Raw genomic sequence first — 6,522 nt, forward strand, 5'->3', positions numbered from 1 at the left:
GATACAATCCATGGAGTGATCCAAGTGAGCGTGGGTCTAATCCAATGCTCAAATCACATTCATAAGCACTCATGAACGTTGTAGCAAACATTTGCTTATGTCTAATACTCTTTTAGACAATCCACACACCAATTCACGACAGTCTTCATTCATATCTACTTCCAACATATGAACGACTGTGGCCCGTTTGAATAATTCGATTATTCTTAATAACCTCAATTATTCTGGAAGTCAAAACATGCAAATGTGAAACACAAGAATAATACTAATCCCATATGGCCTCAAACCTTTGAGTATAAATAAAACTCCTTTTATTTATCACCATATCGATTACTCATTATTTGTCGTTTCGGGTAATCAACTTCTTACTTGAATTACAACACTTGTCCCATGCTCCTAGCATGCACACAATGTTTACCTATGGTTCTTACTTTGTGAAATAGATCATATTGAACACATTTCCAATCCTTCTCATTTCACAACTCCAAATCCGTTTTTCATAAGTTAAAGAATATCAAATTCTTGTTACTTATAGAATATGCTAGATTCTAACATTCTATGCAACTATCCTTTCGTAATGTCACTGCACCAAAGTCACAAAGACTATTGCCAATGATATTACAAAGTCTTCTATCGGAGATTGTTACAAGACAATTCCATAGATGTGATGTCTCTCACTCAAGGTACTTTCTTTGAACACCCTTTTGCATAGAAGTTTCTAATCTAGTCATAGATTTCTCAATATTCAATTCCCAATATGGACACACTTCCATATGTTCCATATGACAACTCATTCTTAATAGAATCTTATCTATTCGTAATGATGTCGATACGGTCCATCCAATATGGAAACATTTCCATATTTTCCAATACTATACTTCCAACTACTCACAAGCGACCAATCTTCGTCGAACTTGGATTGTCCTTTGATAGTTGTTTAATTATTTTAGTCTAAACCGATTCTTGTCCCTTTTCCCTCTAAATGTGCTCGACATTTGGAAAATTTTAGAATGGTCAAACATTAAAGCATTTGCAATCGATCCTATACCCGAAGCGTATGGGACATGACGCATAATGTTTTATTTGCTATGTTCTCAAAATTCGAATTGTGAAGAGGGATGCCGTAATCATAATCGAAATTTTAAGAACACACTTTGTACCTTTGACTAATTTTATTAACATTTCTCAACCTAAACCTTTAGATTTGAAATGAAGCATAATATTCTCTCCCTTAATTATAGCAAAACAACTTTTCAACTATTGCGACTTTGCAAAGTATGACTCATGTTTTCTATAATTAATATTGCTAACCTTGCAATACTTTCCTTAATAATCATACAATCATAACTTTTATGCTCCCACTATCTTGATGATTGTTATAAAACATAACACTTATGCTCCCACTAGCTTCGACATGTATTCATAAACATCTTAACTTTCAGAAAACAATGCTTATTGAATTTCTTAAGTTCATGTTTCTAATACTTAGTGCTTTGATAATCTTTTATCAAGGATTCTTTATACACCTTTGCCTTCGATAGTTCATATGTGTGTCTAAACAATTAAGACTAATTGCCAAACCTCACAATTCAAATTATGGAAAGGGATGCCGTAACCATAATTGAATTCGAGAATGCAATTTCACTATCTTCTTAAAATCTTTCTTAGTGAAAGCATTTCCTTACAATCATTTTCATGAAGGAGGAAATCTTATGACACTTAGATTTTAAACGGTGTAAATGTTCCTATCCATGTGAATTTGTCAAAACCAACGTTTACGACAAATTCAAACTCATATGGATCGAACTTTCTTAATCTTGATTTCTTGCCTCATGGTAGCACAGCTGCCCACCACGTCTTCCAAGTAGTTAAGCATCTCACCCTTTCTTATCAATGTACCTTTCATTGATTAAGGTGCCTTGCCTTTTATGCATTCAAGATGAGAACTCATAGAACTCATATGCATAATTAACTCAATTGGAGCAGCACATAATCAAAATAATGTCAATACGATAGGTTGCAAACCTCAACTCGTGTGCTAGTGATGATCGATAAGGTTTATTTGATTTGTTCTTGAAACCTTTCAAGACTATTAAGACTCCCACTGACTCCTTGACATATACGATTCTCTTGTCAAAACATTTCTTGACAAATATTCAAGAGTTAGTGTAGCTTTTATCAAAACTCTTCATAAATTGGTCCTAGTTGGTCTTTGTCTTATCTAAGACATCACAACTTACCACATTTAATGAAAGTTATAAACCTTCTTAATACCTTTCACTCAATGTCACAATCTTAACTTTAAGACTTGTTATTGGAACGAAGTATGATTGACTTATTGATTTAACCATTTCTTAAATTCTTGATTCCTCTTCTTAGACATACAATTGTACTAAGACTCACTTAGAAGATCAATTGAGATATGGTTCTTAATCATTAAGACCTATCATAAAGCATAAAAGCTACTCTCCCTTCTTCTTAGAATGGAAAAACTTTTATCTTTCTGCCTACTTGATTCTTCTTATTCGTTCTACTATTGATCTAAACCCTTTAATCAATTTAGAATTACACTTAATCTTGTAAGTATAATCATATTTACTAAGCCTTTAGTAAATCATCACGAATATCTTTGTTATTCTTATGGTGAACTTGATCAACACACTACTTTGTGTACTTGATCTCCTAGTCCTTCACTTGACACTTTGTCAACGAATTGGTCTAATTTCCAAATATGAATTTCTCATTCATCATGCAACCAAGTTGCATGATTCCAAATTTCTGTCCGATTGAAACTTTGGGCGATGAGAAACTCTCCCTATTTGGTAAATTCTTGACATTTCCATAAATAACATAAACAAGAATCATATCCATTCAAACATGGATTTTCATAATGATTTCATTGTAAGGAAATAAACAATTAAATAAATAAGTCAAACAAAATTTACTTTATTTATAAAAGCAGCGGAAAAATTTGTCCTTACAATGCAAAATCCATTGAAAACTATGTATTTCAAAAGAAAATTTCTAACAACTCTATCATAACTTTCTAAGCTCAAAATCTAATCTTCAAGTCCATGCGATCGAGATCCATCTCTTGTGATTAGATTCATCTTGCTCTCTTATCAAGCTTCCTTTCTTTTCACCGACCCTACAAAACACTCAAATGTAATCTTATTACATCATGTATCAAGAATCAATGAGTAGGAACTTAATGGAGTTAGATAGTGGATTTTTACCTAAAGCGCAGTCATACCTTTGACTCTCCCATCTCTTGGATCTCTTAGGTAATTAGGGCAACTTCGTCTCCAATGCCCCTTCTCTTGGCAATAAAAGCAAATTGACTCTTTTGGAACAACACATGGAACTACTTCAGACATCGCCTTTCTCTTATGATCGAACTTTTTGATTATTGCATGTCTTTCATTGCCATTGTCTATATCCATAGAGGTCTTGAAGGCAGATTCACCAATCAACTTTGCTTTTCTATTGCGCCAAACCATTGCTGATTCGGCAGCAATAAGCATATAGGTGAGATCTATAAGGGTCACGTTGTGGTTCGTCATATAGTACTCTCTTACGAACTCACTATATGAGTTGGGAAGTGACTGAAGAACCCAATCAACAGCCATCTCTTTACTAACGACGGATCCCATCATTCTTAGTCTATCAATGCGCGACTTCATCCCTAGGACGTGTGCACACACCGACTTTCCTTCTTTATGTTTACTTGCCAAAAGGGCTTGAGTGATATTGAACCTTTCAATTTTACAATCTTGTGGGTTAGGGAGAATAATTGGAGGAGGAGGAGGAAGTGAAGCATGATTTCTTGATCCTCGATCGAATCGTGGAATATCATCTTCATGTGGAATGCTTGTTCCACGGGATTTGGGAATACCATAGTTGTCGAACTTTGACATCTACAAAACGGGAGAAAACGAATTCAAGTTAGTTGATTGATTGAGTCCTTGGTAAATCACCCAAACGAAATTCCAAGGCTAGGACCCAACACAATATTCTACAACTCGGGAGAGGGATGCCGTAACCCTAATTGCAGAATATTTGAAGGTAAGTGAATGACGATTCACTAATTTCCACCACGAAAAACGAAAAAAAAGAATTTAAGTTTTAAATCTATGAAAACTCCTAGATCCTTTGAGATACATTGAACTTTCAATGGCATGTTTAAATCTCGATATGCCCCTCTTGTTTGTGACTGGGATGCCGAGGATCACAAAGCGGGTGTGAATAACCATGCAAACTTACATGGTGCCCTCACATGTTACAGTCGCCTGTTCGATGTGCCGGTAAACCACACACGCTCCACCGAACTATGACAAACATTGAGTCACCCTTTTGCTTCCTTTGCTTAGACCCATTTAGTGTGCCGGTTAACCACACACGCTCCACTAACGTCTTCGCAAGGGCACAAAGTGTAATTTCATGGAATTACATCAATTCACTTTTGCCTAAGTAACTAAGATTGGGAATTTTTGAAAACATTTAGTTACTTTTATAATTCATTATACTTATAATGGAAGGTTTCGTCCTATCCTACCCGTTCGGCTAACGACCCTCCACTAGTCAAGAGTGCGGTGGGTAAGAGTGGATACCCATTCAATCGCCATTTTATAGGCAATTTCCTTAAACACCCCTTATAGACCAGCTTCGTGAATGAGGCTTACTAACGGTAAGACTGACTTTTACTCATACATATATATAATGTTAGACTTTTAATGTTATATATATAGTATAGGGTGTATTTTATACTTTTAAAATATTAGGTGGTTTAATTTAACAATTATACCTTTAATTGTAAACCTTAACTTTTATCGATTTATTAAACCTCTTTAATTAAACACCTTAATTAGTTAATAAAACCCATAAGGGTGTGATTTGAACTTTTTCAAAACTATACTTGAGTTTTAGAATTTAACATTCCTAATTAAACTTTTAATCAACTTTTAAATTCCAAAACTTGAGGGCAAGTTTTGAAACATTTCAACACATTAGGGTTTAGAATTTAAATATGCATCAAAATTAAACTATTTAATCAAAATTTAAATTCCAAAACTTGAGGGCAAGTTTTGAAACCTTTTTCAAAACATTAGGGTTTCAACTATTTAAATTTCAAAACAACAAAACTTTTGGGGTTCAAATTTAAACTATAAAACCTAAAGGGCCAAATATGAAACTTTTCACAACAACAAGGATCAAATAACAAATAATTTAAATTAACATTTAATCACATAATTATAATTATCCATATTTGATGATTTCTTGCAAAACAATTTATCAATTTACTTAAAATAATTAATCAATTATCTTATAAGGAAACAATTATCTTATTAATTGATAAATATCTTCAATTAGATTAAAAATATAGTCAAATATATCATATAATCGGATTAATATTAATCTAACATGATAAGGTAATTATCCCAATGCAAAAACAGCAAGAAATCCCGAGATAAGCACTATCTGACGCACCGACTCGCCGAGTCACCCTCTGGAACTCGCCGAGTAGGGGCAACTCGCCGAGTCCACAGTGGGACTCGCCGAGTCCATCAAGCAGAACACCAAAAATCGAATTTTTTAAACATATCAAGCATCAATACAATAGAAACCAATCATGGCTCTGATACCACTGATGGGTTTTGGTCATAAGACATCCTATGTGCTCATACAAACCCTAAAGCTCGGATCTAGGTTTCTCTATTGTACATACTTTGAATCCAAGACTTTGAACCCTAATACTAGCATATGGAAATCAGAATTCACATGTAAATAGGTTTAAGAACATACCTTGATTGTTATATAGCAATAACAATCCAATTCCTCCTTGAATTGACCTTGGAAAGCAAAGAGTCACAAGTGTCACTCCTCTAATGGCTCACAAACACCATAAGCAAGTGGAGAAGGTATATGGAGAGAGGAGAGAGGTTAGAATTCGTATCTAGGACCTCTTGGGAAGGGATACACGAATTCATGACCTTGGGGTTGTTTATATAGATGTAGAGATAGGGTTTCAGTCATTATCCTTATCTAGTTGATTATCCATTAAGCAACCAATAAGATAATCCTTGAATCCTTATCATACTCGAATTCTAAGACTTTCCAACCTTAAATTCGTTCACCATACTTATAAGATAATCCTTACCTTATTTTGTAACTATCACATAATTACAATTCAGCCCCTCTAGTTTAATTAATTACACTTGATCACAAAATTAATTCTCAATTAATTATTGACCAATATTAATTAAACAAATATGATTTCTCCTTTAATATATTATTCTTATAACATATTAATAAATCATATTATCCTCTCTCTCTTTATTCATTTCTCCAATCAAGTTGCTTTGGTGAAGGCAACCCAAAAGGACCATGCACCATCGGGTCAAGTACATACCAAAATAGTTATGGACTTAGACACTAATCCAACACTTTGAGACCGTAAGTAAAGGCCAACACGATCGTGATCATGCTGATGGCCCTCCCAGGGGTTATTTCATGGCTTTGTTA

The sequence above is a fragment of the Lactuca serriola genome, chromosome 9 (assembly GCF_051521515.1).
Source record: "Lactuca serriola cultivar US96UC23 chromosome 9, Lser_US96UC23_V15, whole genome shotgun sequence".
NCBI lineage: Eukaryota > Viridiplantae > Streptophyta > Magnoliopsida > Asterales > Asteraceae > Lactuca > Lactuca serriola.